Genomic DNA, 12,647 nt, shown 5'->3' with positions numbered 1-12,647 from the left:
GCTACTGTATCTGCGTACCTACCTTGTGACTCAGCTATTCCACTCTTAGATATTTACCCAAGAGAAATGAAAGTATATGTTCATGTGATTACTTGTCCATATATGCAACAACTTGGCTAAATCTCACAGTAATTATGATGAACAAACCAGATTCTCCTCTACCTCTTCTTCCAAAGTAAATACTGTATGATTCCATTTATATAAAATTCTGTAAAATGCCAACGAATGCATAGTGACTAAAAGCATATTAGTGGTTGCTTAAGGAGTAGGGGAAACAGGACTGGAGGAAGGGGCTGCTGGGTTATAATGTCTATGTTAATTTTTTTAATTGTCACGATGTGTGTATATAAAAATACACTTTATGCGCAGTTTTTTATTTATTAGTTATACCTCAATGGAACTTGGAAAAAAACTAAATGCACAATTAGAAAGCCGTTTAAAAGTAATTCTCATGTTACTTCCAACATGGATCTGTTTATTCTTTTGGAAGTGGGTCAGAACTGACTCATGGCACCTAACAATAGCAACATATTACTTCTGTCTAATGAACTGCTATATATTACATTTGCTGTTACTGTTACCCATGTTGTTTATTTCTGCAAAAGGGCCTAACTCTAGAAAGTGTATTAGAGCTTAAATTCTGAGTTTCCAGGTTGCAGAATATGTTGTTGCAGCCACTGGGTCAGTCCATCTCATCCAAGGGTCTTCTTTTTTGCTGACCCCACTTTGACAAGTATGATGCCCTTCTTCAGGGATTGCTGGCTGCTGTTAGCATTTTCAAAGCACATGAGATGATGAAGCCTTGCCATCCATACCTCTAAGGAGCATTCTGACTATGCATCTTTCCAGACGGATCTGTGTGTTCTTTTGGCAGTCCATGGTACTTTTCAGTAATCAGTGTCAACACTATGGTTCAAATGGCATAGATTTTTCTTTGGTCTCCCTTATTCAGTCTCCCAACTTCCACATGAATATGAGGCAGTTCTCAAAGTAACATCCTTGCTTTTCAACATTTTAAAGAACTGTGCGGAGCAGATTTATTCAGTGCAATGGTTCTCAACCTTCCTAATGCTGCAACCCTTTAATACAGTTCCTCGTGTTGTGGTGCCCCCCCACCATAAAATTATTTTTGTTGCTACTTCATAACTCTAATTTTGCTACTGTAATGAATCGGGTGAACCCTGTGAAAGGGTTGTTGTCATGTCCCGTGTCCCACCCCCACCCCCCACCTGCCAAGGGGTTGCGACCCACAGGTTGAGAACCACTGATCTAGTGGAATGTATCATTTGATCTCTTGAGAGCTTTTTACATGAGCATTAATTGTGGACCCAAGCAAGATGAAATCCTAGACAACTTCAATCTTTTCTTCATTTATCATGATAGCTGTTGGTCCAGCTGTGAGGATTTTGGTTGTCTTTACATCGAGTTGTAATCCATACTGAAGACTGCAGTCTTTCACCGTCACCAGGAAATGCTTCAAGGCCTGCTCATATTTAACAAGCAAGGTTGTGCTGTCTATATCCCAGGTTGTTAATAAGCCTTTCCCTGACCCTGGTGCTGCATTCTTCTTTATGTAATCCAGGTTCTCTGATTTGTTTGTTCAACACACAGATTGAACAAATAAGGTGAGAAGATACAACCCGTACACATCCCTTTCCTCATCTTAAACCATGCAGTGTTCTCCTATTCTGTTCACACATCTGCCTTTTGATCCATGTTCATAGGTTCTGTATGAGCACAACTAAATGTTCTGGAATTCCCAGTATTCTCCATGGTTTGTTATGATTCACACAGTTGGCTTAAACATAAGTAAACATCCTTGTGATATTTTTGCCTTGAGCCAAAATCCAGTTTATATCAGCAATGATATCCCTTGTTCCATCTCCTCTTCTGAATCTGGCCTGACCTATGGCAGCTCCCTGTAAATGTACTGTTAAACCCATTGTTGGATAATGTTCAGCAAAATTTTACTTGCATGTCTTGATATTGTTCTATAGTCTGAGCATTCTGTTGGGTCTCCTTTCTTTGGAAGGTGTACAAATATGTGGTTGGGTCTCTTCCAGTCAGTTGACCAAGTACCTGTCTTTCAAATTTCCTGGCATAGATGAATGCGTGCCTCTAGTGATTCATTGGCTTGTTGAAACATTTCAGTTGGTATTCATCAGTTCCTGGAGCCTTATTTTTAGCTAACGCTTTCAGTGCAGCCTGGACCTCTTCCTTCAGTACCATTAGATTCTTGCTTATATGCTACCTCCTGAAATGGTGGAATGTTGACTAGTTCTTTTTGGTATAGTGACTCTTGTATTTTTTCTAACTTCTTTGATTCTTCCCGCATCATTCAGTATTTTGCCCATAGAATCTTTCCATAAACAATGGACAATGGTAAAAGCTCCAAATCCACTTTTACAACACCCCCCCCCCCCCCCCCCCGGTAGATTTAGCCTCTTTTAATTCCTTGTGATCTTTATTAACTAGGGGTGTGAGCAGGCTTACCCTCAAGCAGAGTGCTTTAGAAAGTAGATTAGCCCCACCTCCCTAACCATCCCAGGGAGGAGCAACCTCCTTTAGGGACTTGCCTGGGTGTGTATGACATAGATGACCATGCTGTAGTTGAAGGGGGCATGAGTCATGTCCTGGCTTCCCTGGTCGAGAGGCCTTGGACCAATCTTGGAAGCTTTTCTGCCTTAAAGTAATGTATGTGCCCCAGTCATGGTCCTGTGTCCCTTCTGTAGCCCCACCTGTAACTGCTGTATTGATCTGCCACCCATCATGTATTGTAGCAGTTGTCATTGCCCTCCAGTGCCCTGTTTTTTAAAGTCCACAAATCTGTTGATGCCATTATGATCTTGGACTGATGGGTCTCTCTCATCCCGATGTGTTTTTGTCTTTTCCTGTTTAAAACTGAATAAATTACACATATTTGAGATTTGGGGTCTCCTACGTACCAAAAAATAGGCAGTATGACAGGCAGAGGAGGGGAGGTAGTTTTCTAGTCGTTACCTACATTGGTTAGATTCTGTCATTGCTTTGAGAACAAATCCTGCTATAGAAACATTCACCTTGTGACAGTCACATCACCAAGTACATTCTGGGTATCATCAGATCCTCGCAGCACTCAAAGTGAGTGTTACCGTCTTCAAGGTCAGATAAGAAACCAAAGAAACAGTCTAGGGGACACTTGGTTAGAAGAAAGCCAGACTCTGGAGCCCCACACAGGAAATGCTACACGGCCTCCTGCCAGCAAGAGTGCCACAGCCAGCTGTCCTGTTAGGTAGGGTGGGCATGCAGATGCCAACACAAATATCCTTTCCATAGGAAACCAAATCGTGCTCGTTGTGGTGTATCACAGTATTTATCCCAGTGGTAGCACACTCTTGAGGAATTTGGAACTGCTGGAAAGGTGTTTGGAGGATCTTCTCTGTCTCTCTCGCTCTCGCTCTCTGTGTGTGTTGTGTGATTTTTCATTTTCTCACTTTTAGTTCCTGTTACACCTTCCTTCTAGATGTGAGCCACTTGTTCTGTATGAATGCATTGGTAAATATGTAGCACTTAACTCTGAAATAATTTAAAAGGGACTCCTTTCCTCTATTTGGAAGGGTTTTGATGTTGCACAATCTTTGACCCTCTTAGTATGCTTGGTTCTGCACTTGGGCAAGCCATAGCTAATGAAGGGAGATTAGAATGGACGAAGCGATGTTTTCTTGTTGCACAGGCAGAAGGGTTCAGGGAAAGGAAGCAGTGCCGTTTTCTGTGACTCTAGAGATTGCCAGGTGGCCGAGTGTGGCTCTCACTATCTGTCATACTGGCTTATCTTTGGCATTTTGTTCCATTCCTTGAACTGGCACTTTTCACGTTCTAACCACAATGAAGACTGCTGTCGCCTCCTCATTACTGCATCTAGTCGGGTGAGGCAGCTGTCATGGGGATGTCACTGCAATGACAGATACCTGTGACTAGGGAGGACGACTGCCATCTTCCTCAGTTACCTGTGACTAGGGAGGACCACTGCCATCTTTCTCAGTTTCTGAATGGGGAAAACAAGACATTACCTGCTCTTGAGAAAGGTGTTAAAGTGACTCAACTCCCAAGTGAGTATCTACTGTGTTACCCATGAGATTTTAAATGGGCTCAGTTTGGAGAGTTTTGGCTGGCTCAGAGCTGCTCACTTAGTCGAGGTAGCTGGGTAGGTGCATTGAACACCTGAAATATGGCAGGTCTGAACTGAGGCATGGTCATCGTAAAACATTTATCAGTTTAAAAGAGTTGGTGTGAAAAATAAATGTGAAATACGGCATTTATAATTGATCTCTATTAATGATAAGATTATGATATTTAAAATACATGTTTGGTTAAATAATATGTATAATTAAAAATCATCTTGCTATTTTCTTTGTTTGTTTTTTCCAGTGTGACTTAAAGCGATTAACTTACTGCTGCTGAAGGTCTAGAAATTACAGAGTGTGGGAGCTGGCCAGGACATTCAGATAGTTAAACCTAATTAGTTGGTTAAACTGCATGGATGATATTGAAGCAGCAAGTGATTTTGGGATGCTTTGTCTAAAAGTGGCAAAACTCGAATCGCTTGCTCTGTTGTTGTTAGATGCCATCCAGTTAGTTTCAAAGCCACAGTGACCATGTGTATAACAGAATGAAGCATTGCCCAGTCCTAAGCCACCTATAATGGTTCCTACACCTGAAGCCATTGTTGGCAGCCACAGGGTCAGTCCATCTCCTTGATGGACTTCCTTTCCTTCACTACCTCTCTACCAAGCATGATGCCCTTCTCTGGGGACTGGTTTCTCCTGACAGCATGCCCAAAATATGTAAAACTTAAGTCTCACCATCCTCGCCTCTTAGGAGCCTCTGACCATTCTTCTAAGACAGATTTGTGTGTCTTTTGGCAGCCCATGGTACTTGCAGTACTCTTTTTCAGCACCACAATTCAGATATATTGATTCTTATTCAGGGTCCAGCTGTCACATGCATAAGATGCAATGGCTTGGGTCAGGCACGCCTTAGTCCTAAAAGTAACAAACATCCTTTTCCATACTCTAAAGATGTCTTCTGCAGCAGATTTACCTCATGCAACTCCTCTTGATCTCTTGACTGCTGCTTCCATTAGCATTGATTATGGAACCAAGCAAGACAAAATCCTTAACAACTTCAACCTTTTCTCCATTTGTCATGATGTTCGTTATTGGTCCAGATGTGAAGATTTTGCCCTAGAAGGAAGGATTGCTCTAGCATAAAATGAATGGTGTTGGCACTTGACCCAGATCAGAAGCTTGTTTGAGGTGTTAGTTTCTCCTGTGTTACTATTAGGAGAATTCTTCTTGATTGAAAGGGGCAAGGGACTGAGAAAGTACTATATACACGCGAGTATAAGCCGACCAGAATAGCAGCGGAGGCAACTGATTTTACCACAAAAATGGCATTTAAAATGTGCTGGGAAATTTTGGCTTCTACTCAGGTATATAGGGTATATTTTCTTTTTGTGGTCCCTTAATGAGGCAATCTGCTTCCATGAAGATGTATAACCTTGGAAACCCATGGGCCAATTGTACTCTGTCCTTAAAAGCAGGTGTCCTCAAACTGCGGCCCACCGAGAACATTTATCTGGCCCTCCTGGTGTTTTTGCCCTGTTTGTTTTTTTTACTTCAAAATAAGTTATGTGTAGTGTGCATAGGAATTTGTTCATACATTTTTAAAAAAAAAAAACTGTAGTCCAGCCCTCTAACGGTCTGAGGGACAGTGAACTGCCCTGTCCCTTCCCACGGGACATCAACATGGATACCTAAAAGAGGGACTGGGAATGAAGATGGGCAAGGGTGTGAGAAAGGGAGGCAAGACAGGAATCTAATCAAGCCTCATTTATTGAGTTGAGAGCAGAGGTTTAGATAGCCAGCGAGGGGCTGGCACCATTACGTCACATGTAAAATAAGGTACAGCTGAGGTAGCCAATAGTCGTGCATCTCTAAATAATAAGGAAGAAATGGAGGGCAACTGATCAAACAGGTAAGTATGCTAACGAAGCATTCCTGGTGCCTGGGGGGAGATGCCATCAGTCATGTATTGACCAATGAGCTTAGCAGCTGCTAGTGAAAGAGCACCAATCCTAGCAAGGGTCAAGGCAGCCACCCTCTGGCGGGAATTGAGACAAAGGGCAGTAAAACCTCAGGGCAGTTTGTATGCCAGGAAACTGAGAGTAAATTCATGGCTTAAATCCAGGGTAGGGAGACACGCAGTTCCCTATACTGCCCCCCCCTGTTAAAAAAAGTTTGAGGGCCTCTGCTTAAGAGTCTCTGTGAGTCAGAACAGACTTGACAGCACTGGGTTTGGTGTGAACATTACCTAGCAGTTATCGCACATGCCTGGCGAACTCTGGAGTTAGCCTGAGTTAGAACTCCAATTTTGCCACTTGTAACTCTGAGCCTTGGGCAAAATAACTCCAGTTCTTCTTATTTAAGATGTGGACATCTGACCAGGCACCTTCTAGGATGGAGAAGACATATATATGAAGTGCCTGTCACACAGCAGTGCTCAGTATGTCATAGCTGAGATCTTTACTTCTGTAGAAGTTAAAAGCTAGCAGGGGAATCCTAGAGTTTCTATGGACTCTTCCTTCAGATAGATGTTTGTTGGCCATTCTTCTAGATTCATTAGTCCAGCAAAACCAAGAATGCTGTGGACTGAAACATAACTTTGTTGTGTCTGAAAAGTGACTGAGATTCACACTAGGCCTGGTCAGAAAGCAGCTAGTCTTTTTATTCATTGTCTATTACAAAACTTCACAGGGGAGAATTGTTTGGATTTTAAGACTCCCAGAGCTATTTGATGAAGACATCCAGAAGAAATTGATATGTATCGTTTAATAATGAATCATGTTTTTAGTTTATGTACTTGCTTTTGGGAAGTGCAAGCTCTAAGCCATCTAAATTACAATCTGTTCTGAGAGAAACAGGTGTAGGATGAATTGTGCTTACCAAGAGGAAAACCCCTTGGTATCTGAGAGTTTGAAGATAAATATTGTCATTGACTATGCTTCTTTGAGACTACACTTTCTTTCTTGGAACTGTTGGAACTGAAGCGTGGTCTCCTCAAAGTCAGGCCTTTTTCACTATTGTCGACATATTTCTACACCCTGTATCCATGGGTTTCTGCCCTCCCAACCCACTTTTCAAAGCATCCATAAGTCTGGGTCATGGCTTTCAGGCAGAAAGGGAGAATCAAGAGTGTTAGTTAAAGTGGTCCGCGAGGTCAACCGGTAGAAGGAGAGCTCCACCAGAAGTGTATATCCGTCTTGCATACTACATTTTGAGGGGGTTAAAAAAAAGGCTGGGAAGAAAATTTCAAAATGGTCATTGGCAGAGAAACACACTGTGTTAGTCTGGGTAGACTAGAGAAACAAATTCATAGACACACTCATATGTGTATAAGACAGTTTTATATACAAGAGCAAGTGAATATTGAAAAAACGTCCCAGACCAGAACAAGCCCATAAGTCTGATATTAGCCCATATGTCCAATACCAATCTATAAAGTCCTCTTTAGACTCACGAAACACCTGCAATGACACCGAATGCAGGACAATCACAGGCTAGTGGGTGGGAAATCTTGTGGATCCAGTGACCTTGTAAGGGTCTTAGCGCTGGCAGGGATCTCCACACGGTTCCTTCAGCTCCAAAATCCTCACTGCCTCAGAGTAGCTTCATGTGGCTTCTCCAGCTCCAAGGAGTAACGTCATGTGTCTTGTCAGTAGAGCATCTCTCGGAGTGAGCAGATAGTCTCCTATCTCCAGAGAAGAATATAGGAGTTCCCAGAATCCTCAAGAGAAGTCCTTGCCCCTACAGAGTTCTCATTGGCAATCACCTGATTGACAGGCTAGATCCCACCCCTTCACTCTTAATTCTCAAACTGACAATCAATTAATTATATGACTACAACAAACACCATTGACTTTAGCCATATTGTAACAAACCAATAGAAGTAATCAACCTCCTGAGACTTAACAGGTTGGGGTGCCTGTGGAAGGAACCCAACGGGTAATAGTTGGCATTCACTTACACTAACTGAGCAGCCACTTAAAGAGGATAGGCAGGCAAATAGAGCCCGCAGAGAAAAAGTGGTCGGCTGCACAAATCCTCTTCAGGTTTCTTATGCTCTTAACTCTCCACTTGTATCATTGTGTCTACAGAGGCGGTTTCTTGTGACTAGAAAAGCCTGCCCTCACCTCACCTTCCTTCCCCTCCTTGCCCACACCCTGCGCATCACACTAGGAGGAGAAACTGTGCTCTGTTTCCTATCAGCTCTCTGAAATGAGTCCCAGGAGTCCACCAGCAATGTTTGGATTAGTGCACAGGATAATTTAGGTGCTTTGTTAGCTGCAAATAGGAGGTGGACTAAGTTTTAAGTGTCTTTTTAATTAAAGAATTCCAGTAACGTACACAATAATAATACAGATTAAAATCTGAATTTCAAATTTAGTACAATAAAATTAAAATTTTAAAGTTTTTAGTAAAATTTTGTATATACCAGTTTTATTTTAAAATATAAAAACTTTATTTTTCAATGTGAGTTTGAAAAGCAACCTGCAAATAGCTTGCATAAGAAGATAGATAAGCCTTGGCTATGCCCTTTCAGGTGGGAAGGAAGAATAAAACTAACTTCTGGTGTGTGGGTTTAAGAAAACAAAAATTTAGGGATTGTCACTTTTGATACTGCTATTTATTAACCACACACATTTGTGGGTGGGGAGAATAGAGTACCTTAAAAAAAGCTATAGAAGCCGTTTGCTCTGTCCACAAGACTGGTTTCTTTTCCTATTAATGTTTTAAGGCCATTGGTTGGATGTTTTCAGATAATAAATCACTAGTGTGCATAATTTATTTACAGCTTTTTTGTCACGAACGCACTGGTAGAATCTTTGAACATCAGGGGAAGCCACTGTTGGAGGTGTCAAGGCCATTCACAGGGCAGCAGCCACCAGAATATTACTGTGTTGTGGGTTTCTCCCCTGTAATTGTGTTCAATACCCAGATTGCGAGGTTTCGCACAGACACTGGTTGTCTGGAGTGTAAATGACACCTGGCTCTTTGTGATGTTATGAAACTATATGTGTGGGCTTTGTTGTGGTTTGAAAAGTGTTAAGAACCTTTATCTTTAAAATTTGGTAACCTGAGTTCTGAGATTCATTTCTTACAGAATGAGACCTGGGCCTACAAGTAGGTGTAGTTTCTCTCTCTCTTTTAAAATAATTTTATTAGGGGCTCTTAACAGGGCTTGTAACCTTCCATACATCAATTGTATCAAGTATATTTATACATTTGTTACCATTATTTTCTAAACATTTGCTTTCTATTTAAGCCCTGGGTATCAGCTCCTCTTTCTCCCCCGCCCTCTCCCTCTCATGACCCCATGATAAATTATAAATCATTATTTTCATATCTTAGTCCGACGTCTGTCTCTTCATCCACCTCTCTGTTTGGCCCCTGCCCTGGGTATGTGTGGGGGGGGGGAGGGGCAGGGGTGTTCATAGATCGATCGTTGCAGTCAGTTTCCTCTTCCTCTCCTCACCCCATCTTCCCTCTCCGCCCCTGTGGGTGTAGTCTCAATGCATATACTGTGAGTTATATTTTCATTTTCTGTTCACAAAATGATTATATAGTTACTGTAAAAATTTAGCTTGTACCATAGTTATAAAATGTGAAGAGTAAAAGTTGTGTATGCATTCTCTAGCAGTTAAAACTACTTAGTCAGTTGGGACTGTTAAGTTATTTCTTTAAATTTGCATTAGAAGATTGAGAAATAGGGAAATTTCATGAGAGGTATCTTAGCTGTTGAGGGCAGACAATTTAAGCACACGTAATGCTATAAATATAATGTAACATAAATACATCAGTTTTCAAATAAGCATGTAGAAAATGTCTGGGTACTTTAAAGAACTGAGTAAGAATAAACTATAGAATTAGGTTTCCTGACTTATTCTTTATAGCCATCTGGCCAGCATTTAGACCCTTGGCATGGGTTTCCTTTTCACGTCATTCAACATTATGACACGTACTACTTGTTAGAAACTGATCGGGCTAATTTGTTATCTAAACTTAATATTAATGTTTATCACATGAAACTCAGTTACCCATTCAGATGTTCTGACAGGTTTAGGAAATGGTAGGGATGGATCTTCCTCTTTAAACAAACAAGCAAAACAACCAAGTAAACAAAATGTCACTAACCGCAGAAAAAATATTAGAACATGAAGAAATTTGTTCATTGTGTGCCTTGGTGTCATTGTGTTCAAGACCCAGAAAATCCAAACCTTAGTAATGAAATCTCTAGACATGAAAATAGAAGAGTACATTAATATCATGTATTAACTGCTAGCTTTAATGCTTACTACAGAATTTGGGCGATATTGTTTGATCTGTTCTTCTCTCCTCTCCTCTTCTACCCTTTTTTTCTCCAGTGTTTTTTTTTAATCATTTTATTCGGGACTCACACAACTCATCACAATCCATCCATCCATCCATCCATTGTGTCAAGCACATTTGTACATTCATTGCCCTTATCATTCTCCAAACACTGCTCTCCACTTAAGCCCTTGGTATCAGCTCATCATTTTCCCCCTTCCCTCCCTGCTCCCTTTCCCCCATGAACCCTTGATAATTTATAAATTATTATTTCTTCATATCTTACACTGTCTGACGTCTCCCTCCACCCACCTCTCCATTGTCCATCCCCTAGGGAGGAGGCCATATGCAGATCCTTGTAATTGGTTCCCCAATTCCACACCACCCTCCCTTCCAGTGTTTTAAAGCAAATTCTTAAATCATCTAATTTCCCTAATAATAATCTTGTCTAACAGTTTAGGATTAAAAAAAACAAACAAACTTAACATAACCACAATGCCATGATCACACCCAACAAAAAAACTGCAGTGGCGGAGTGTTCGTGGGGATTTGATAAAGGACAAGTACTGCCCCGCAGGTGGCTCTCAAAATCATGCACTCCCTCAAGCCCACCTGTGCACCAGGCTGCCCTGGCTGTCCATGGACCACCCACCAAAGGGGACCAGATCATGGCGCATCCATCTCACCTTGAAGAAGTCAAGACTGTATACATAATGAGGATGGGGTGTTGTATTTCATGCCTCTTTTGTCTCATAAGGAGCACTGGTAGTGTGATGGCATAGCCAACTGAAGACGTGCTGATTGGAGACTCTCAGCTGCTCCAACAAAGGACCGACCATTGACAGTCTGCTTCCATGAACTTTGGAAACCCTATGGGGCCCTTCTGCTTTGTCCTATAAAGTCCCTATGTGTTGGAATCAGACAACAGGGTATAGGCTAATAAACTTGGTTCTAAGATTCAATGAATTACCCCCCACCCCCCACAAAAAAACAACCAAACTTCATTGACTTCCTGTCTTCAGATACCCTGATGATATGCAGAGTTTCATGAATGTCTCCTCAAAGTATGTATAGTAGTTAGGTTTTTAATTAAGAGCCAAAGTCCCTGACACATTTTTAAAAACTGTTCCTACTGGAACATTCCACCCCCCTAATAGAACATTTTAAGCATATACAAAAGTCAGCCACATAGTAGAAGGCAGGCACTCCCATTCAACTTCAGCAGTTGCCAGCTCATAACCAATCTTGTTTTTATATATGCCCCACCTTCCTCCCTCCCTCCCTCCCTCCCTCCCTCCCTCCCTCCCTCTCTCCCTCCCTCCCGTGAAGCAAGTGCCAGACATTCTATTTGTAAGCATTCCAGAGTGTAGCTTTCAAAGATTAAGGCATGGTAAAATTCTGTGCCATCACCACACATACATAAGTCAGCAGTGAGTTTTCACAGCCCCTGAGGTTCGTCTCAGCTCACATTTCCAGCTAAAGCTCTTCCAGTTTCATCTTGCAGGTTCTTTTGTTTGGATTTGGTTCTAGAGTCTCAGAATAGTTTCAAGAAGGTTTTGTGTTCTAGTTGGCTGGTGAAGCTCTTAAATACCATAGTCTGTAAACACTCCCACCTCTACCTGGTTAGCTTGCGCTGGCTTTTTTCTTCCGAAAGCTTTTGTGTTCCAAGAGCAGCCAGGTGCTTTATTCTGTAGAGTTCCACATTTGAACACTGCAGCTGCATCCCAGGAGTGGTGATGAATGCATCGAGCTGTCTATTGTCATCCTCTAAGTTTGAGTGTATTCATTTTCTTGGTGAGACAATTCCCTAGATGGCATCAATATCTTAAAAGGTATGGGTTACTGTGTATAACACTGAAAAGGGAATTCCAGGGTACTTAATTATGCTCACTCAAAACCTTACATAGACCAAGAAGCAGTTCTAACAACAAGGGATACTACTCCATGGCTTAAAATCCGGAGAGGCTTGCAGCGTCTTCAGACTGTGCTGTGCACACAATCCAGTCTGGGCTGTATGAAGAAGAGCACAGTTTCTCAGGATTGGAGCCAGGGCAGGCTCATTAACAATCTGATAGGCACTTGACACAGCCTGCTAACACCGTCCCTGCCATCATACATCAACTCCCCAGTTGAATTTTTATCTTTTTCTACTTTAAAACATTTTCTTTATTTCGTCTTATTTTTAAAAATATTTTTATTGGGGCCTCATACAACTCTTATCACAATCCATACATCCATCCA

At 41.6% G+C, this 12,647-nt stretch overlaps 1 protein-coding gene across 2 annotated transcripts in view; it reads left to right on the top strand.

Moving 5' to 3' along the window:
- Window positions 1-12,647, top strand: part of GNB1 (G protein subunit beta 1) — a 91,194-nt gene that overhangs the window by 41,877 nt on the left and 36,670 nt on the right. The gene's annotated exons all lie outside the window — the stretch shown is intronic.

The sequence above is a fragment of the Tenrec ecaudatus genome, chromosome 1 (genome assembly GCF_050624435.1).
Source record: "Tenrec ecaudatus isolate mTenEca1 chromosome 1, mTenEca1.hap1, whole genome shotgun sequence".
Taxonomy (NCBI): Eukaryota; Metazoa; Chordata; class Mammalia; order Afrosoricida; family Tenrecidae; genus Tenrec; species Tenrec ecaudatus.
The sequence above is the reverse complement of the archived record's forward strand: the minus strand, read 5'-3'. Positions and strand labels throughout refer to the sequence as shown.